This window comes from Triturus cristatus, chromosome 9 (assembly GCF_964204655.1).
Source record: "Triturus cristatus chromosome 9, aTriCri1.1, whole genome shotgun sequence".
NCBI classification, from domain to species: domain Eukaryota; kingdom Metazoa; phylum Chordata; class Amphibia; order Caudata; family Salamandridae; genus Triturus; species Triturus cristatus.
The window spans coordinates 253,658,656-253,681,550 of NC_140592.1; the positions used below are offsets into that span (position 1 = coordinate 253,658,656).

The 22,895-nt window shown below is 48.3% G+C and overlaps 1 protein-coding gene across 1 annotated transcript in view; it reads right to left on the reverse strand.

The window, feature by feature from the left end:
• The window catches only part of TAMM41 (TAM41 mitochondrial translocator assembly and maintenance homolog), a 182,356-nt gene that overhangs the window by 52,047 nt on the left and 107,414 nt on the right, over window positions 1-22,895 (reverse strand). The window lies entirely within an intron of this gene.

The following is a 22,895-nucleotide window of genomic DNA, read 5'->3' on the forward strand; positions in this document are numbered from 1 at the left end:
ACTGGGCAACCGTTGATTTCCCCGGTTGGAATCCATACTGGACATCCGACAAAATGTTATGCTCCTCCGCCCAGGTAGATCTCTCCAGGAGAATGCGACCTACAACCTTAACCACGGAATCAATGAGGTAGATAGGCCTAAAGCAATGAGTGCTATTCCTGTACCGGTGCCCAAAATGAAGGTTCAGACTTAAATAGATCCGGGGGAATACCATCTGGGCCCGGCGCTTTGTCAGTGGATAACCCTACAATGCCAATCTCCACCTCGCCTAGTTCGAAGATCATTACCGGGGCCTTTGGATCCCGACCTTCTTGGCAAGGGAGATCCGCTGGGCTATCAAACATTGATTTAAAATGAAGTACCCATTCCTCCTCGGTGATATGCGCATCTAGGGCCCCCCCCTCCCTGCTTGCTGATCTCAGAGAGGGTTGTTTACGATGCTCCAGAACCTGGAGCTATTCTTCAGGGTACTTGAATCAATCAACTCCCTCCAAGCCTCCTCTTTCAAAGCGCCCTTCCGTCTGGCCAGGGATGATATATATTCTTTACGGCGGGTGCATACCAGGGTTTGATTTCTTTGTTTAACAGCCAAGGCTTCCCTCAGATTTTTCGCAGCCCGGGAACAGGACGCGTCAAACCATCTGGGGTCAGAACTAACCATTCTACTTGCCGGAATACTTAAAATTTCACCAGCTTTATGGGCTATGAATTCATAGGCACCAATAACCTCGCCTGGGGAGGAGCCCGCCACGGTGCACAGTCCTAGCTCAAGAGCACAAAATTCTCTTACTGCCCGGTAGAATTTATCTGAGGAAATCTGGGACCATTTCAGACGTTGATTGCCGTCCGTTGGTCTAAGTGTGCCCCTGATTGCTACATCACCAATACGTATTAACAATGGACCCCTCATGGAAACACAGAGGGGGTTATGGTCACTATGTTCACTCTCAATAATATTAAAACCACAAAATAAGGTTTGTAAAGAGGAACAGATTAGAATAAAGTCAATAAATGACCCCCTACCTCTCCCTTTAAAAGTTGGAACGGGCAATATGGTATGCGGGGCAGTTAAGGACATCATATCAAATTCATGTAACAAGTTATTCAACAATTCCCCCTGAGCAATATGTTCAAGGTGGAACCCCTTAATTCGCAGACAGCCCATTTCAGATATACAGGATGACATTGGGTTGCCACAAGGATGGATGTTAAAATCACCAAAAACCATAAGGTTATGTAAAATGGAGTCAAAGGACTGGCTAATAATGTGCCCAGGGAGGTAATGCTGCAGGCACCGTGTAGATAAGGTACAGAATTGTAAAAATTGATAAGACCCCATCTGGTATCTCCCTTTTTTACAGTTAGTGCCAGTATTCCCAGGCATGGGTATGACACAACCCGGATCTGACAATCAACAGCTAAAGATATACAAGTAACTAAACCGCCCTTGGATCTTCCACTTGCTGCAGGAATAGCTAGGACAAAGAAAGCCTTGTAACCCTCCAGGAATAAGTCACAATCCACCATCCATGTTTCTTGAAGGCTGATCACCTGGAATTGCTTCACAATTTGCAACCATAGTGGACCATGGAACTTGTTTGCCAACCCTGCAATATTCCAGGACAAAAGTTTAATAGCTATTATACTTCGGCTCTCCTCAACTACCTCTAATGGATGCTGTCTCTGAACATCAATCTTATTACCGTGAAACAAGGAATTTCTTACTCAATCACACTCCCCCAACCCTGTTAATGCAAAAAATCTATTATTTAACTCCAATGAGGGGCAGACTTTGTGCGGGACAGAGACTACAGAAGGTAAGTTGGCTGCAGGAGTGGGCTGTTGCACAGAAGGTGTTCTAGATAACCACCCACCTCGGGGAGCTTCCCTATGGGCATTAGATAGAGTTTCCTTTGATAAATCGGGTTTATAGAAAAAGCCCAAAGGAAGTGCCCTGATAACAGATCCTAGTTTAGGGTGATAAGAATCCCTGAACAATATCTTAGCCGCAATATGAGGGTTATCAAAGTTAACAATTACACAATCGGCAGTGCCTGTTTTACGCAAACTCCCAATCCAGCTAACTCTGCGGGCCATAAGGATGTTTTTAACCACACGGGCACCCAAGACATGTGAGCCAGTGAGTTATTTTATTTTTCAACTGCCCAAAATCCTCATTGGCCCCTCGGGGGAGAGATGGAACACTCCCCAGAACTACTACGTAAGGAGTGTATTCAGGTGGTAGGTCTATTACTGGGAGACTCGTTAGCACCTCACTTTTCTCCAACCTCCCATCCCTAGGGCAGTAGCTGCAAGCTGGGCCTTTACCGGGTACGAGGGTATTTCTTCCTGGACCTTCTACTGGATTGCTATCCCCAGAACCCGGTTCTACAGACTGCAATGATATTGAGGTTAGAGGCTGGTCTATGGGATTCAACGGTTTAGTCTGTGGCTCGAAGACCCTTGCAGACTTCTGGCCGGGGGCAGCACTAGGGACTCGTAGAAGAGGCACCGCCTCTGCAGTGTTAGGTAGCGCTATACTAGCCTCAATTTTAGGCAACCTCTCAAAAATAGGGTTCAATTTAAGGTCTAACAATTCGGACATTAATGACTGAAATGCAATTAGCGCCCCAGGGAAATCAAAAGTAGGGGGAATAGGAGGGGAGACTGAGACAGATGCGGGAGTTTTGGAAGCCAGATTGGGTTTCGCTTTCTTCGCTTTACCCCAGTAGCTTGAATTTTCCTTTTTTATATAGGTACCCTTCTGCAAAATCCCATCCGTTACCAGAATTACCCCTACACTTGGATGAGTGGAGGGAGGTATCAACGCATTGCTGATCAGACAAGTGCCATTTCCCTGCCTCTCTATAGAATCACCACCCTACCTATTATGAATTGCAATTACAGGTGACGGTGGCATCGGTACTGGGATTCGATTAGAGTCAACAAGTAATGTACTCGGCAGCCCCATACAGCTCTGTGAGATCAACTCAGACCCAGAGCGGCTGACCACTCCTGCGTATTCGTTGGTACCACCCTCCTGCGGCATCTGCAACACACAAAAGTCTGTGGGGGGCCGGGGGGAGATAGGAGGGGATAGTAGGAGACCTCGAGATGCGCCTATTCACCATCTCAATCTCCTTGTCCAGTGCAGAAAAGCAGAAAAGAGTCCATGGTGGAGAAAGATGAGACAACACCTGCCTTCCCCTTCAAGGCAGTAGCGGAAGTGGACGATGTAACTTTGCGCCTAACCATGGCTGTGGATTCAAAAGTGGCAGAGAGTTTAAAAGCAGGTCCCGCTGGTGGGCCTAGTGAGGCAACACGAACCGCTCGGCTAGTGAACAATAAAATCCGAACAATGTCAGGGTGGATTTAACTAGCCAAGCGTCCCGGGCCACCTCGCTGTAACATTTGCTCAGGCCTTGTTGAACGAGTGTTTCTGTTATAACACCCCCCCCCCTCCCGTAAGCAGCCCCCGAACAAGGCAAACAAGCTCACACAGGTCGAATCGATGAGTCTTAAGTTCCCAGGGGTAGCGCTGCACCCACAGCTCCGGAACACAGGTCACAGAGGGGGCCCAGCCCAGCTTCATCCAGTCACAGACGGGTCCAGGCTTGGTCCCCGTGCGCGTCCCGCGCTGCGGGAGTCGGTGTGAGGATTTGTAGCGCCTCCAGGCGCTGTTGGATAACGTTACGCCGTAAGTAGGAGGCAGGCCGGTTGTTGTGGTCCCCCGGGACCAAGCACATCACAGCAAACCGGAGCAGAAAGCAACTCGAACCCGCGCTGCGGGAGTCGGCGCGAGGATTTGTAGCGCCTCCAGGCACCGTTGGATTACCTTGCGGCTGTAAGCAGGAGGCAGGCCGGTCGTTGTGGTCCCCCGGGACCAAGCACAGCACAACAAACCGGAGCAGAAAGCAACTCGGACCCAGAGGAGCCAAACATAAGTGGCAGGGCCTCTGGTAACACCTCCAGGGCAAATTCTTGGGTTAGATCTGTTGCTACTATTGTTCTTCTTATAAGGGCCAGTTTCACTACAATGTGGCATCTCTGGTATTGGTCTAAGGATTGATGGTGTTTTTGTGTTGGGATTTATGGGGCTCTGGTGACTGGTGAACATTTCAAAACTGGCCTTTAAAAGAATTTATCCAAAACTGTGCAAAATTCCTTCAGTGCTTGCAAGTGTGTTCTAAGGAATGAAGGCCCCACAATCCCTTTTCTAGAAATTGCAGCCATCTTTGGAGGGTCCCTGCTATAAAAGCAACTGCACCCAAAACGTGCCGCTCATTATTCAGCAGATTTCAGCAGGAACAGGCAGGACTCTATGTTCCAGACACACAGATCATGGAGAATCTTCAAAGCAGCGGGTGCGTTAAGGGTGTATGTGCCGAAGTCTTAAATATAAAAAGCACGCTGGAGGAAAATAACTAATGATGTTGGTGCAGGCAGTAATCTGCCAGAGTTGTGTTCATTATGTGACAGTATTGAAACAGTATGAAATTGGTATAAGTGGACCCTTTTGGACTTGGTACTAGTTTTTGCAAAGTGAATGACTCGTTTCAAAGCAAAAAGTGACCAAGCCCAAGAGCCACTCTTGAAAGGTAATAAGGGATTCCAACTTGAAAAACATTCAGATTAAAAGAGGAGCTCCATTAGAGACTATGGAGGTCAATTTGAGAACTGTTCGAGGAAAGAAAGCGTTTGATTTTGGCGAAAGCTAAAGATTCATTTTATCCACATTCTTCTTTGATTTAATACTAGAAGGGTGTGGATATCAGTATCACCAAAGACAGCTGGGACTACCTTAGAACTTTAGCTTGTGGTATGAACTGATTGATGAATTCGAATTTAAACTGACCCGATAGAAAAGAAGGAATTTGTGTTTATATGAGAATCAAGAAAACCTGAAATTCTTACCCTAGTTTGTTTTCTCTTTACATAGAGAAGAGGCCTGTCCTGTGTAAATAAACAGATCTGGAAAAAAACAACACTAGCAAAGACACAGACATTCATAGGGTAACAATCTCCCATTAGTCACAACCTCCAAACATAATATCCTGCACAATTATAGCAAACAGGATCGGAGCGGTCGAGTGGGGGGGGGGGAGGGGGGGGGGGAGGGGGGGGGGGACCCAATTCAATTTATAAGCTTTTATTCGGTCAGATAAATCAACCATATAAGCAATACATCCATAATACAAACAGTTTGAAAGGAAAACAATAAAATCTAAAACAGTGGGGATAACATGTAGGGATATAAAATGTCTAGTGCAAAGAATACAAAGAGCAAAAGTGCAAATGCATAGTTCACCAAAATCTCATAACGTATTACTTGGGCGTAAACAGGCCTAAATTAAAGTGCAGATGCAATATACCAAGGATAGCATACAGACGATTAATCAGATAATCGTAGATTTCCTAGCACTGATGGCTTTAATCAAAAAAGTATCTAGATAAAAACACAATTGCGGGTCATCTAATCTAAAAAGCAGCTCCATGGCATTTTTAAAAAATCTGATATTATAGTATAAAAAAAAAAGGTTTTAAATAAAATTTCCTAAGATGGGTATAAAAGTGACAAAAAAGTAGCATGTGGGAACAGCTTTGTCGTGATACTCCATCACATGGGCATGGATGATCGGAGCTCCGTTTTGTAAAAGGAAAGTTGACAAGATGATGAATAGTGCCCAGTCTTAATCGTGTCAGCACAAAACGGTGTGATGCTCTGGAGACAAATTACAGATAGCTTTGGAAACCCTTTTTAAGATCCATTTGTAGATACAAGACAAAAGTAGATTGAGACTTGATGGCTAGAGATCTTGCCTCTAACTTGTTGGCCATCATAACCGTTTTTATCTCAGTCTTGTCAATTGAAGCTGAACACATTGGGTCCAATCAAATATCACAATTGAATAAAAATTTAAACCAATGGATATTGTAATTAAGCCAAGGTATTTTTAAACAGTTATCCATGCTGAGACAATCCCGTATTATAGATTGCGTGAACAGTGTTTCTTCTTTTGACCAGATGGATTTCCATAAAAGGAGGGGGCGAATCAAAGCCAGTTCTGAAATGTATTTAATGCCCACATCCTATGGATCAATTCAGTGGAGGCGGATGATGGAGCACACAGTAGACGTTTTAAAATGGAATTTTCAACTTGTTGTAATTTATTTCCTGGACAGTGGCCCCAAACACCTGCCCCATACAAAGCTGCGGTGACACATCGTATCTCGTAAATAACCAGCATGTCTCTGATGCGTCTGTTAACTAATTTGGCAGCAAATCTAAAGATGCCGTTGATGTTTCTCGACATCTTAATGCAAGAATTTTCCTGTTCCGGGCCCCATAACCGATTTCCTGCGAATGTGATACCTAAATAACTGAAGGTTTTAACTGTCTGGACCTTAGAGCCTTCAATATATTAAGTGCTAGATGTTATAGGGTTCCTAACACATGCCATTACAAAGGTTTGGATTTATTAATTAAAAGTTTCCTTTTAGCAATAAAAGCGGTAAAATTATCCATGAGACATTGCAGACCAATGGGGGTACGGGATAATAAAACCGCATCGTCCGCATATAGTAAAATTGGGACGGGCAGACCGTCAACCCTAGGGGCATCCGACTCAAACAACTTCAGGGCTGCGTCTACTTCGTTAATGAACAAAGAAAAAAGCAATGGGGCCAGCACGCAGCCCTGGCGGATGCCTCTTGTAACTTTGAAGAAGGAAGTGTATTCACCTAGGGGTCCATACCGCACCTTGCTAGACAGGGTGCTATATAATCTCGCTAGTAGATAGATTATCTCCTTAGGTGCGCCCATATCTAGCAATAATGGCCACAGAATTGAATGGTCTACCAGGTCGAAGGCGCTGCGAAGATCAGCGAAGCATAAATAAAGATTCCCTTCCCTGGCTAAGGTGTATTTTCCAATCAAGAGGGTGGGGGGACCAAATCTAAGCATCCAGCTGTCCTAGAGGATTCATCCGGCAGACAATAAGCACCACCAATGTGCACTGACATCAGTTTTTTTCATAAGCCAATCCGTGCCATCATATGCGGTGTTCATCAGATAACGGGAAGAACCAGTGTGTAGATTCTTAAACTGGAGTATTTTTAGATGGAAAGAGACAATTTCAGAGGAGGTGGGAGAGCAGTGAGGAATCTTCAGTTACATATAGCATCCATAAGAAAGAGCATTACTGAAAGTCAATTACTTGATCTTCTGACCGATATGTCTAATTACAGATTCCTCATAGTGTGAATTGATACCAAAACAATACCGCCCAAGGTGGTGGGTGTGTGAAATGGATCAGACTAAAAAAACAAAATGATCAAAATGCCCATCCCGCTCCTCGAGGAGCACATGCTGCTGTTTCCGATTGTGGGTTGCCTTGTGGATTTGTTTTTTGTTGTTATTTATATTAAAAAGAAACCGTTATGTGGGGTCCGGATGGTGTGGCTGCCAACGCTTCTTCCAACTCCTGTGACTTTCCCTCTGCCGCGGCATGCGTGCTATTGTCTGTATTACATGCTCCTTCTGCTTGCTAGCGGCCGGCCTGAAGGTTGTAGGCCCATCTTTGTATATTTTTTGGATTCTGTAATAAACTGTTTCAAAAAAAAAAAAAAAAAAAATGCCCATCCCGATGGACCTGACAGTTAAGGAAGTGGTGCTTCTTGAATGTGCGCACTGATGCCTACGAAGCTGCCTGACAAGACGTTCCAATAAAATGATTGCAGCCTTGGAGCTGGAGGAATGAGTCCTCAAACCTTCAGGAGGCTGCTTTTTAAACAATGTGTAACAGATCCAAATACATGAAGAGATGGCCCATTTCTTGTCCACCTTGACTATCTTTGCCTCAGAGAAACCCACAAAGAGCTGATCATTCACCCAATCTTCCTTCATGCGACTGATGCAAAAGCTCACTGCTCAGTAAAAGTTCAGTGGTCCAAGCACTGGAGTCTCTTTCCATCTTTCGGAGATGAAGCAGAGCACAGGATAGGACAGTGATGGCCCAATGTGAAAAAGCATAACTGCCGCTGGTATGAATGGTACTCCAGTCCTTAACAACAGTTTGTCCAGAAAAAAGGTGGTAATGTAATGTAATGTAAAGGACACTTAATATAGCGCTCCTATCACTCCAAGGAGTATCTTGGCGCTCATCCAACCCAGATGGAAGGGTTGGAGGGAAAGAGACAGCTTACACTTTACACTACACATTACACCAGTGCTCTGCAGGCAGCATCAGTCAGAGAGAACACCCAGGTTTTCAATGCTTTCCTAAACTGGGTTTCGTGGAACAATGATCGTAGGAAGGGCGGGAGCTTGTTCCAGGCCTTGGCGCCCAGCACAAAAAGGGATTTGCCACCTTTTGTTGCCAACTTAAATCTGGGGATTATAGGCAGATTCTGACCGGCAGACCTCAGGCAACGTGTCGGGTGATACCGTCTAAAACCATTACATAGGTATTTTGGTCCTTGCTGTTGAAATGCCCTGAAGGTAATTAGCAGAATCTTAAAAAGAATCCTTTTACCAATTGGTAGCCAATGGAGCGCATTAAGCGCTGCTGAGGCTGATGACTTGCGGGGCCAACGTAATACCAGGCGGGCCGCTGCGTGTTGGACCATCTGTAACCTATGGAGTACGGACTTATTAGCTCCAGCATATAAGCCATTACAGTAGTCCAACCTGGAGGTTATTAGGGCAACTGCAACCGTTTTTCTGGCCGGCAACGGGAGGAGTTCAAAAAACTTCCTTAGAGCTTTTATTATATGAAAGCACGTGCCAGCTACGGCCACCGCTTGATGTTTAAAGAACAATTGGTCGTCAAACTTGATACCCAAGTTTCGAGCAGATGTAATGGTGTGGGGGGGGGGGGGGGGGGGCTTCCGCATCATCAGGCCAACAGGTTTTTGGGGAAAACAGATTTTGATTTACAAACGGCAAAATTTCTGTCTTTCCGGCATTACATTTTAGATGATTATCAGTCATCCCTTTGAATGTTGCTGCTAGGCACTCCTTAAGATTTTCCTCGGCGCCAGGCCGTTCCCTATCCAGCACCAGGATAAGCTGGGTGTCGTCAGCATATGATATTGTGCTGATCTGGAATGATGCGATCAGTTTCACCAGGGGTACCATATACAAATTAAAAAGTAAGGGGCTTAGACTCGAGCCCTGAGGGACCCCGGAGCTGACGACCTTGGCTTCAGACTGGTATTGGCCCAGCACTGTGACTTGGCGTCTGTTGCTAAGGAAGTTTCTGAGCCATGCCAGAGCCTCCCCACCTACTCCTGCGGCAGCCAACCGGTCCACTAAGATGTTATGTGAAACCGTATCAAAGGCTGCCGACAGGTCAAGTAAGATTAGAACAGCCTTCTTTCCCTGGTCAATGGCCATTCGTAGGGTCTCTGCTGTAAACAGCAGGGCTGACTCGGTAGAATGTTTTGACCGAAACCCTGACTGGTTAGGATGTAGAATGTTATTCTCCTCCAGGAAGCTCGTAAGTTGACTGTTGACTAACTTCTCTACCAGTTTGAACACCACCGGAAGCAGGGAAATAGGACGCAGGTTGGAGAGGGTGGTTGGGTCAACCAGTGCCTTTTTCTGGAGAGGCTTAACGGCTGCAAGCTTCCAATCATTAGGGATGTCTGCCGTAGCTAATGATGAGTTAATAATACTGTTGATGATAGGGTTAACCACTTCCACTAGAGTCTGTAAGACTAAAGGGGGGCATGGATCAAAGGGAGATCCAGATTTGCTGGCCAGAATGGCCTTGGAGGTATCTTCAAGGGAGACAGGGGCGAATCCCTCCAGGCGAGTTAAAGTCTTCTCCCCCTCTATCCTTTCAGCAGCTCCCGACAGAGGGTACTGGAGGGAAAGTCCTCACGATATCGAGGATCTTATTTTCAAAATAGTCAGATATCGCATTGCAGAGATTTTGGGACGGAGGAATCTCCTGCGAAAGAGCTGATGGGTTCATAAAATCCTTTACTATCTTGAAAATTTCTTTTTGCCCCTGACCCGCCGTGGAGATGGCCTGTAAGGTATAAGGAGGCCAGACTGAAGGGGCATGAAGCTCACTTCCCAGGTGTACAGATATTATCTTGACAAGAAAGTCTGTTTTTGAGGTAATGTAGGGCAATGGAAAACTGTGCATTGGTTCAAAAGGGGTACACATGGGAAAAGTAAGAACCAATTTTAAGTCCTACTGTTGCATCACAACGGGTTTAGGTGAAATTATATGTTGCAACCCTTTGAGGAAACAACCAGTGATTTGAACAAAGACGGCTGGTCCGACAAAAGTAAAAAGACCGAAAGGGATGACAAATAACCACTAACTGCCTACAGCAAACTCTTGCTGGGCCAAAGGCAGAACAAACAACAATACATCTGACAGAATGGCCTGTAATGTGCTTGTCTTGCGGGTGCTGCACCAAGCCACAAACTTATCCCAGCGTCCGGCAAAGACAGATTTCATTGAAGGGGCCTGGATGCCAGGAAGACCTCAATGACTTAGGAATGGCGATCAAAAAAGATTTACTATCACCACTCAATCTCCACATATGAAGGAGCAGGTTGGGCAGGCCCAGAAGCCAAACTCTCCCCTGCTGCTGCGACAGAAGGTCCACCCGAAGAGGCAACCTGATTGGAGGAGATATACTCAAGCGCAGACGTGCCATGTACTACACTCTCCTGGCCCAACTGGAGACTCTTGGAAGACTTAGTCCTGGTCGTTCCTGATCTTCTTCAGAATAGGATAGGTAGCAGCAGAAAGGCATACTGGAGTCCCAGGCTCAATGCCCTGTAGAATGCATCTCTGGCGGAGAGTGTTCTGGGAACTCAAGGGCTCAAAAGAATGGATATTGTGCATTCTTGATGGTAGTGAAAAGATAAAACCAAAGTTCTCCCCAATGTTTGAACATACCCAAGCCACTTCTAAGGAACTGCTAATCGTGATTTGCCAGGCATCGTCAGCTGAGATCATCCGTTCTGGCGTTTAAAGATCCTACCAGGTAGAATAACACCAGGCAAATGCCATGATGATTTATCCTGTACCAGAAAGGTAGAGCCTCCTAGCACAGGACCCCACCCTGTCTGTTGTAGTAGTGTTATTTCTGTGATAAGCTGCACCAGGCTACTCCTGATGGGAACAGGAAGGCCTTAAATACCAAGTGACTTGATCGCCCTCCAGCAAAATTGATGTTGAGGTGGGTTTCCACAGAAGGCCAAAGGCCCCTGATCGCCATCTCTACCAGAAGGCCTTTCCAACCCAGCAGGGATATGTCGGGCAATTCTGGGTGGGATAGGAAGAGTTGTTGCCCGCTTGTCCAACTGCTGTTGCGCAGACACCATTGCACATCTTATGCAGTCTCTTCTGACACCTCCATTGCATCAGACAGGTTTCCCTGGTGATGGGCCCACTGAGATTTCAGATCCCAATGCAGTGCTTGCATGTGCCATCAGGCATAGTCAGTGAGCAGCATGCAGGAGGCTAGCAGGCCAGGAAGCCTCAGATCCATCCTCACTGAGACCAACAACAGAGAATGAAACATCGGAATCATGGCCAGAATATCCTGGAATCGTTGGTCTGGAGGAAAGGCTTGAAAGCGCATCACAGTGTATATGGCTACGATGAAGGGGACCATCTGTGAAGGATTTAGGTGCAACTTCAGCAGGTTCAGCGAGAACCCAAAGAATGCCAAGAGGTTCGCCGTGGTCTGGTTGTGATCTACGGCTGACAGTGGCAAGCCCACCTTCAACAGCCAGCCGTCTAGAATGGGGATACACAGGTACACAGACCTACAAAGATGGTCAGTGACCACCATCTCCCATGTGATCAATGGGCAAATAGTACGTCAAAAAGGGAGCACAGCTAACTGAAAGAGCTTATACCCACATTTAGCTACAGTTAGAGCCTGTGGACCTGCAGGACAGGAATGTGAAAACAGGCATCCTGCATGTCCAATGCCGCCATCCAGGCTCCTGGATCCAGGGTAGTTAGAACCTGGGCCAGGATGAGCATCTTAAAGTTGTGCAGGAATTAGTTGAGAGGGTGTAGGTCTAGAACAGAAGGCCTCCGTCCTTCTTTGGTACAAAGAAGCGTGAACAACATCTCCTCCCTACCTCTGAGGCTGGTACCCTCTCTATGACTCCTTTGGCCAAAAGAGCCTGCACCTTCTTGCATAAGACGAACAGATGGTCCTCTTAAAGCAGCTTTAATGGTGGTGGCAGGAGCGGTGTGTTGAAAAGAAATGACAGGATGTACCAATACAAACAATTTGTAGGAGGCAACTGTCGGACGTAATGTTTTGCCAGCCGTGAAGGGAGTAGCCGACCCTGCTTCCAACCAGATAGCTGTGAGAGTGCACTAAAGAGGTTTTGAGGTTGTTGCGGGAGGCATTGGGGATTGGGATGTATGCTGTCTCTGAAGGCCAAGTCATTGACTGTTGGGCCAAGACCTGACCTCGAAAGGGCTGGAAATTCTGTAGTACGGATTGCTGGACCCGGTGATGTCGATACACCAAACACCCTGACTTATGCCATGAAAGGTTGAACCTGTTGGGAGGAGGATGGGAGCGGGGGAAATTGTCTGACTGGAGCCAAAAGGCCCAAAGGGCTTGCTGTGGCCGTGCAATGCTTAAAACGCTCCATGGCCGAGTCTGTCTTTTTGCCTAACAGGCAAATGCCGTCAAAGAGTATGTCCATCAAGGATGCCTGGCTGCCCCTTGAGTAACTGGTGGATCTCCTCCTTTTTTGGAGCAGGAACACCATGCTCATTCCCATAGCCTTTTCTAGATAGTGCTTAGTGGCTAGGCTCGAGTGGAAAATGAACGTGGCCTCCTTGAATGGTTTGGGCCAAAGAAGCTTGCAAGACTTCTGGTTTGCCGGCAAGATTGCACAAACCATGCCCCACAGTACGTGGGTATAGCGTCCGTGGGGGTTACTTGTGTTGACCAACCTCAAGGCAAGGCTGGATGAGAAAAACATGAGTTTGCGAAAGGTTTCCATACGTTTGGACTCTCTGGAAGGAGGGGGTAACCCGGAAGGAATTAGGATTCACTCTGCTGTCCAAAGTATGCACCACCAAACTCTTAGGAGTTGGATGTTGGGTTAAGAAATCCGGGTTGACTGGGGCTGGTGTATGGCGACGGGCGACTAATCAGTTTACTTGGGTGCCATTGCATGGTTTAGTCCAAGTACCCAACAGCGTTTCAGTGAGGACCTGTGAAAGGCAGGAGAGATTGAGGTCAAGGATTCAGTAGAGGGATAGGTGTCCAACACACTGACATTTTGTTCGTCTATGATACCAATTCAATTGTCCTCATCGTAAAATGGGGCAACATTTTCCCCATCCACTCTATTGTCACCTCCATATGGCTGGATCTGGTCAGAGTCTGAGCCCAAAAATTGGTGTATTTTCTGTGAGCAGCTGAGCAACAACTGATTAGTGTCCGAGTCTGATGAATTGAATATTGGCTGCACCACATCAAGATCTGGCCATGGCCTCCATCGAGACAAAGTCACCTCGGATTCAGATACCACAATGGGTTGTTGTTCCTCCTATCACACCAGTGGTGTGGGTCTGGCACGGATGCTTGAGCAGTGAGGCAGATTTTTGGCACTGGACTTGAAGTCAGTGTAGAATCCGAAGTAGGTTTCAGGGGCACAGATGGCGCAGAGGAGGGCTCTGCTGATAGTAAACTGACTGGAGGCTCCTATGGCAATCAGTTCAGACCCTTGGGGCCTGAAAGCGTGCCAGAAGAGTGTTAAAGATGAGCAGTATGATCTCTGGAAAGGCTTTATCCTGCTGCCATATCACCAATGGACCTGAAAACTCAGGGTGTATTGGGACGAAGGATAGAACGGTTCCTCAGTGGAACAGGAGTGAGACTATCAGGGACGATAACCACCTTGCACCTTCTCTGGAGAATGGGAGTGGTAGAAAGGGCGGAGTCTTACTTGGACTTCAGTATCGAATGGGATCTTTGTGCGTGATCACTTCACATTTTTTGATCTTATGCTACTGCAATTACTAACTGAAGTGCACTGGGCCCAGCTGACCATGCATGTGCCCTGGATCCCTGAAAGTGTATGTGCAATTGGCTAATCATAAATGGCATATTTAGCTTACCTAGAAGTGAACAGTGTATGGTGCAAGAAATACCCAGGGCTAGTAAGTTAAATGTCACACAAAAAGGAACTAGGGTAGCAAAGTGAGCTAAAGAATAATGATGATTTAACCCAGATCTGTGATTGGGGGTGAGTGTCTGTAAAGTTTTAGCGCTTCGTTCATCTTCTCCAAGTTTTTGCTTTGTTTGCCCTATGTTGGCAGGGTATGCCCAGACGTGGGTCCCTTGCTCACTTTGCCACTGGATTCAAGCTAGCCTGGCTGATGAGGGGGGGGGGGTTACCCCAAAAGAGGTCCCAGGATGCTTGTTTCCGATCCAAAGAAGACCCGGCTTGGCAGTTCGAGCTGGACTGTTCCCATGAGGCACAGGGTCGAGACTGATTTGCATATATCTGGGTTTGAACTGGGGTGGCGAAGAATGATGATGGATTTAACCCCAGATATGTGACTGGGGTGAGTGTCTGAAAGGTTTTAGTGCTCCGTCCATCATCTCTTTGTGTTTGCAAGGAAGTTGAATGTCACCAGTGAACTGCAGCACTTATTGTGCCTCCACTACTGTGAAAAAGTGAAATTGTGGCTCTAGTTCTGCCATTGCAGCCTAGCCAGGCAGCTTTTACACTGCCAAACCGACATGGCAAAATCATTAATAATTATTTTGCCATTTTGAAACCTTCCCTTTTAATATTTGTAAACTCACTTTAAGGCAGGCCTTAGAAGCCCATAAGGCCTGGTGGCCGTTATGAAAATGAAGGACATGTTGAATTTATCCTTTACATATCCTCAAATGTAGCAAGGCCGCAAGCCACACTGGCAGCCCTATTGGCTAACATGTAGTGTCACTAACCCACACTTTTAATGCTAATTTCCATTTGGGATCACCAAATCTAGTACTCTGAAGTATCAAATTAATTGTTACCTTAACCCTGACTTAATGCTAAAGTTATATTTGAAGCAACTTTTAATGCTAAGGTGACTTTAGAAAGTCACCACTTTCTTGCCTCAAATTTCTAGTAACCATTTCTGGTTAACTACAGCAGGTGTTACTTGAGACAGCCTGCTGTCCTGCTAAGAGGTGTGAATCATTCCCAGGAAAGAAAACATAGGATATGCTGCAGGGAGGAGGTGCAACTTCCCCCTGCCTGAATGACCCAGGGGGAGGTGGCCACAGATGGCCCAGCTTAAAGGGGCCATCGTCACCGAGAGGCAAATGTGAGTCACACCTTAGCTTGCCCCTTCGTTTGTGTAGGTAGGCAGAGTGGCATCTTCTCCAGACGGGAAACCTCCTGTTCCAGAACCGGTTTTACAGGAAATCTACCGTAAGCTGGCGTGGAACCTCCGTGGAGTCTTGTGGTGCTTCACATTGTGGAATGGCTTTGAGATTTATCTGAGCATAATTATAGTCGAGTGTTGAATGCAAGAACCAGAGGCACATCTATATTTGCAACATGCCCTACAGGATTTAAACCCTGAAGTTTATGAAGGGACATGTTCCCTTCCCTTGCACACTGGAGAATTTTGAAGTAAAAAATCTCTTCCCAGAGGGAGCTCCGGATCAGCGTCTGAAGGAGCCAAAAGAAAGGAACTGATGTCAGCGCGCATGGGTGGCACTAATATGTGACTCCACTCATTACTTCCAGAGCGTAATGGACTTGATGCACAAGTTACTACTTGTGTAATGATATATCTGTAAGAGACATTAGTTAGTGATAGATTCCTTACCTTTGAATATCCCCAGGCGTCAGAGTGGATCCGGAAAGTTTTTCGTCGGCAGTACCCCTGCGTGTCGAAAGGTGACGTCGTGCGGCTCCGTGTCTGTCGCTGGCGTCGTAGGCGCTACCCATGCACGAGGACGTCAGTTCTGTACACGACTTTCTGCGCCAGGAACGCAGAGCCATGCAAGAAACTGACCACTGGTGCCATGAAACTAGGGCCCTGAAATCATTTCGCAGAACGGGGAGGATGGGTGGGGTGGTAAGGAATCTATCACTAACTAATATCTCTTACAGATATATCGTTACACAAGTAGTAACTTGTGCATCGGAAAGAGACAAGTTAGTGATAGATTCCTTACCTTAGAATAGATATCCCAGCAATACCAACCCCGGTGGTGGGTCTGCGAACAAAGATCACACCAGAAAGTCACGGAGAACAGAACGGCCAAAGAAGCCGTCTCTCTGGACTTGACTGTCAAGTCAATAATGCTTGGTAAACGTGTGCAGCGAGGCCCACGTAGCTGCCAGACAGAGGTCCTGCTAGGGAACGCCGCGTCCCAAGGCAGTAGTGGATGCCGTTGCCCGGGTAAAATGGGCACGCAGCCCCACAGGAGGCTCCTTCTTAGCCAATGAGTAACATGCTTTGATGCACAGAACGACCCACCGAGAGATGGTTCGTTTGTGTACGGCCCGACCTTTTTTGGCGCCCACATAGCCAACAAAAAGTTGGTCGTCCACCCGGAACTGTTGTGTGCGCTTCAGATAAAACGAGAGCGCACGTTTTGGGTCCAGACGGTGGAGCCTCTCTTCTTCTTTTGAAGGATGCGGAGGCGGAAAGAAGGTAGGCAAAGTGATGGTCTTACAGATGTGGAAGGGCGTGACAACCTTCGGCAAGAAAGGACGAGGCCGAAAAACCACCTTGTCCGGATGAACAGAGAGAAAATGAGGTTTAGAAGACAGAGCCTGGAGCTCACGCACTCTCCTGGCAGAGGTGATCGCTACCAGGAAAGCAGTCTTTAGAGTGAGAAGACAAAGGACAGTTATGGAGTGGCTCAAAGGGAGCGCACATCAGATAAGTCAAAACAAGATTTAAGTCCCATTGAAGGATTATGAAAGGCACGGGAGGAAACGTGTGTGTAATGCCCTTCAGGAAGCGGTTAACAACCGGAGACTTAAAAAGGGAAGGCTGATCTGGAAGCCTTAGGAAGGCAGAAATGGCCGAAAGATAACCCTTAATAGTGCCCAGAGCAGAGCCCTGCTGGGCCAAAGAGAGAAGGAACAGAAGTACCTTGGAATGAGGGGCAGAAATGGGATCACCAGCCTTTGCTGTGCACCATGCCACAAATGTGTTCCACCGGCAGGCGTATACCGTCTTAGTGGAGGGACGCCTGGCTGCCACAATGACATCACAGACTTCGGGAGGAAGGTCTAAAAGCTGTCAACTGTGGCCGCTCAATCTCCACGTATGGAGGTGGAGGCTGGACAGGTTCGGGTGGAGAACCGTCCCTTGCTGCTGCGACAGAAGATCCTCCCGAAGAGGCAGTCGGATCGGGGATTGATCACCATGCTGAGTAGCTCGGGATACCAGTATCTTCGTGCCCAATCCGGAGACACAAGGATGAGTTGGGCCTGGTTGTGCCGAATCTTCTTCAGCACTCTGGGCAGAAACGGTATAGACGGAAAGGCGTACAACAGACCGCAGCTCCTTTTGTGACGAAAAGCGTCGCCGAGCGAGTGCCACCTTGGAAATTCCAACGCGCAGAACTGATGACATTGAGTGTTCTCTTCGGTGGCGAATAGATCTAACCAAAGCTCTCCCCACTGCAGAAAGAGACCTTGCGCCACGTCCGAGTTCAGACGCCATTCGTGATCCAACATGCACCGGCGGCTGAGTTCGTCCGCCCTGGCGTTCAGAGAACCTGCCAGGTGTTGAACCACCAAGGTAATGCCTTGATGTTCCAGCCATGTCCAGAGGTGGAGAGCCTCCTGACATAGGGTCCACGACCCCACCCCGCCCTGTTTGTTGCAGTACCACATGGCGGTGGTGTTGTCCGTGAACACCTGCACTACACTTCCCCGGACAGAGGGAAGGAATACCTTCAGTGAAAGTCCGATCGCCCGAAGCTCCAGAAGGTTGATGTGGACCCGGGAGTCCGCCAGAGACCTATGATCTCCGCCTCTCCCATGTGGCCGCCCCATCCCAGTAGGGACGCATCCGTCACTACTGTGTGCTATGGTTGGGGAAGGGAGAGGAATGTGCCATTGACCCAATCGCGATTCGTGAGCTACCACTGCAATTGTCGTGCAGTGCCCTCTGAGATCTGGACGCGATCGGACAGGTTGCCCTGATGCTGGGCCCACTGGAACTTCAGGTCCCATTTCAGAGTCTGCATATGCCATCTGGCATGTTGCACTAGGAGGATGTAGGAGGCCATGAGGTCCAGGAGCCGGAGGGTCATCCTTACTGAAACCCGGGATAGAGGCTGAAAGATCGGAATCATAGCCTGAATATGCCGGACTCGCTGCTCGGGAGGATAAACCCGAAACTGCGTCGAATCCAGAACTGCTCCGGTGAAGGGGAGCTTCTAAGAGGGACTCAGGTGCGACTTTGGCACGTTGATGGAGAACCCCAGCAAATGCAGGAGGTCGGCCGTAATCTAGAGGTGGGAGACGACTGCCTGTGGCAAGCCCGCCTTCAACAACCAGTTGTCGAGTTAGGGGAACACTGGCACCCCTGATCTACGCAGATGAGCTGCGACCAACGCCATCACTTTCGTGAACACCCGAGGGGCACTGGTAAGGCCGAAGGGGAGCAAGGCAAACTGAAAGTGCTTGTGGCCTACCATGAACCGCAGGTAACGCCGGCAGGACGGGGATATGAAAATATGCGTCCTGCAGGTCCAACGCTACAATCCAGTCTCCAGAGTCGGGGCAGCACAGACCTGAGCTAGAGTGAACATCTTGAACTTCTCCTTCCGGAGGTCCTTCTTGGGGACCAGAAAGTAGTGGGAATAACAACCACGTCCTACTTCCGGCCCAGGAACGCGTTCGATGGCCCCCTTGGCGAAGAGGGGCGTGACTTCCTGCTGGAGATGCGCAAAATGGTCCCCCGACATGTGGTGGAATTGAGGTGGCATAGCTGGAGGGGCAGACTCGAAGGGGAGGGAGTAGCCCCTTCGGACAGGTGGGTGCTGCAAATCATCCGAGGTAAAGGAACGTCAGTAAGGAAGGTGATGGTGAATCCTGCCGCCCACCGGCGTGGGGTGTGCCCCAAAGCTCGGACTAGGAAGGCTTTGAGGCGGATGCTGCGGAGGTGGACTGACCCGCACGCTAGCCCCCTGTCCTGCCGCGGCGGGATCCACATCCACGCAGAGGTTGGTTCTGCGCAGGCTTCTGGCTGAACGAACGTGTTGGAGCGCCCCTTCCGTGGCCACGAAAGGAATGAAAAGCAGACCTGGCCTGGCGTGTGGTGGAGAGACCTAAGGACTTGGCCGTAGCTCGAGAGTCCTTAAAAACGCTCCAGTGCACTATCTGCCTTATCACCAAAGAGGCGAGTGCCATCAAAGGACATGTCCATAAGAGAACTTTGCACATCCCTTGAAAAACCAGTGGACCGCAACCAGGCGTGTCGACGTAGGGCCACTGTTGTGGAAATCACCCTACCCAACGAGTCCGCGGTGTACAGTCCACATCTGATGGCGAACTTTGCTGCATTTTTCCCCTTTGCAACAGCTTGGGAAAGCACTGTCCGAGCCGCCTCCGGACACCGAGGCAGCACCTGCGCAACCGTATCCCACACAGCGTGGGAATAGCGGCCCAAGAGGCATGCAGTGTTCACCTACCGCAGCCCTAAGCTGGCAGATGAAAACAGTTTCTTGACGAACTGTTCCAGCTTCTTGGATTCCTTATCCGGCGGGCGTTAAGGAATGCACTTTGGGAAGTGGAGAGTTGGATGACCAAGCTCTCTCGGGTAGGGTGGGTTGTCAAAAAAGCAGGGACACCCGGGGCTGGGTGATGGCGCCTGGCCACGTTTAAAGCCACCGGAACCCCCGTGGCTGGTTTAGACCAGGTGCCCATCAATACGTCCGTTAACGCCTCACTGAACGGAAGCAGGGGCTCCATAGAGCTTGCTGCCGGTTGAAGTACTTCAGTGAGGAGATTAGTTTTGAGGGACACCGTAGGCAGGTCAAGGGCCTCAGATGCTCTACGGAGCACAACAGTGTACGTGGCGCCCTCCTCCATAGCCACAGCGGGAGAAGAAAGAAAACCAGGGTTAGATGAGAGGTCAAGGCCACCTGCATCCTCCAACTCTTCTGTCCATTCCGGTTCCGACCCACACTGCCGTGCAAGACCCCTCCCAGTCGTCCCCTTCCTCCACTGTCCGTGGAACAGGCTGCAGCAGTGGGGGAGGGACAGGGGAATAGAAAGGGTCGAACGGCGCCGTAAACGGCGCCGTTCTGGCTCTGTGTCCCAATTAGGGTCCCAACCAGGAACAATATTGTCCGGGAACCCGGGCAAGGGTGGGACGAAAGGAACCCACTGCAGCGCCGGGAGCGGAGCCGAGGGCAGCACCGGGGCCGGAGCTGCCAGAAGTGGACCTTGCGGCGCCGGTGTCGCCGTCGGCAGCAAGGGAGGGCCCTCAGCTGGGACTGCGGAGTCCTAAGGCGCGCCGGCGTGAGCCCGAGGCCCGAAAAGGTGGTCCATGGCAGCAAGAAAATCTTGCATCTGGGCAGGAGTCGCCGACTGACCCGGATAAGGTGGGTAGGCCGCGGGACTCACAGGCTCCAAAGGAGCGGCGTTGGTGGGACCCCCAGCCCCCACGTCTGCTTCCGGAGACCGACGTGGGGACGTCGGAGAGCGGAAACGCGTCTTCGACTTCTTCTTATGACATCTCTTACCCAATTTCGAGTGTGACGACTTCGACCCCGAGGACCGATGGTGATGGCTCAACGCATAGTCCCTCAAATGACCCCTGGACCTCGAACGGCGCGGGGACGACTGCCGGGCCTCAAGCAGCTTGCGGGACAGCTCCCGCAAGGCCTTCGGAACCATGGCCAGACAGTCGGAACATGACCGGGAGTCATGGTTGCGCTCCAGACAGTAGAGACAGACGCCATGGGGGCCGGCCACTGACATTGTACGGCGACAGGCCCCGCAGGATTTAAATCCAGGCACCCCTACGTGACAAAAAGTCTCAAAAGTTTAGTCAAAAAATTACTAGGGTACGTGCTCTAACCAGATCTGCGCTTGCTGGCGCGGAAAAAGAAATAACTGAGGTCAGCGTGCATGGGTGGTGCCTACGTAGTCTCCGTGAAGTCGTCTCGGCAGCTATGACGCCAGCGACGGACACGGAGCCGCACGACGCCACCTTCTGACGCGCAGGGGTACTGCTGACGAAAAACGTTCTAGTTCCAGTCTGACGCCTGGGGATATTCTAAAGTAAGGAATCTATCACTAACGTGTCTCTTTCAGATGCGTAGTCACACGCCGCTGCCTATTGGAGTGAAGGAGCACTGATTCTTTTAGTTTTATGCATCCAGTCTGGTGCATGGAGATATATAAAAGGTGAGGAATCTGTAGCTAGAAGTATACATCAGAAAAATAGGTATTGAAAAAGAGGTCGCTTTGTTGCACTAAGTGCACGTTACCCAATCTAAACTACATGACAGAGACTAGCTAAGTGAAAATGTACACACACAAGTCAATATCTCCTACCCAGCCCAAACCATCCAACAATTCACTTGTTTTCTCAATTAATACAGGCTATTTAGCTTGAACATTCCATTTTCCTTGTTACAAAATAAGACATCCATTATACTAGAGAACCATTCAAACTTGACAGGGACTTAAAAGACAGGCAATACTCTAAAGAATATACCAGAGGAAATGTTTTCATCTATCTTAGTTGGCCAACAAGGCTTCTACATGTGACTGAGCAAGTCGCTTCCAACTGCCACTTTATAGCTTTCCTTCCTTTTCTTGTAAAATCCATAAAGAGCAGGCACCAGGCTCACACAATCTGCTTCAGTAACCTCAATCTGGCTTCGGACGGTGGACAAGTTATCTGGTACCTTTTCAATAGTGCAGAAAAATCCTGGGTCTTCAGTCTCAAAGTGCTGGTCCAAATCGAATCTGAAACACACCCTACCCATGAGGGCAATGTAGAACATACGTCTTTCGATGGAGTGGAAGTCTGTGGAGAATGTAGGACACATGTTTGTTGCATGAAACAGGATCCATTTGTGGCTGGTCTGGTAATGGACCTGGTTACCAGCTTTCACAACTAGCGGGTGAAGCATCGTATTATCATACCACTGCTCTCAGCAGCCTTCCAAGAAGGGGTGATCAAGGTACTTCACAAGTACTAGTGGACAGTGGTTGCCTGTCTGCATCTGCATACTGCCTACACAATTTTTGAATAGGTAATATATTTGTCGGAAATCCTCTCCTTCCCTGGGACCTTCTTTATCCTTTTTCTTACGCAGTTTAGACACCTTATATTGAATGTACCATTTGTCATTCCTTCTTTTTTCTCAACTTATTTTCTTGTCTGGGCCCCTACACGTTAACTTTGTCATATGTAGGGTTTTAAGTTGCAGACATTGATGTAGAGAAGGAAGTCAGACAGAGCATAATTACAATGGGCACTGATCAGTATGACTTGGAGCAAATTAGAAAAAGACTTTGACGTCAAGGGTGCAAGCATTACCAACAAAGTCTTTCATCAAGTCTTTAATTTCAAGCAGTTAATGTTACATCAAGTGATAAAATACATTGGGAAAAAAACCTACTGGATGATTCTAGTATTGTGCCATGTGAACCATTTAACGTAGAAAATACTGTTGGGGGAACTTCACCTTCAATAATTATTATTGAAATGAGTTGCTAGTTTATGAAACGCTTTGCTTTTAGTATGATGATTTTATCTGAATGAACACGAATCTGAATTCTGCAATAAAACATTATTACATATACCCGAGATAGAAGGGATGACACTCTAAAAGAATATAAAAGCACTTCTAGATCGAATACAGACATTTAGGTCAGTTCTATT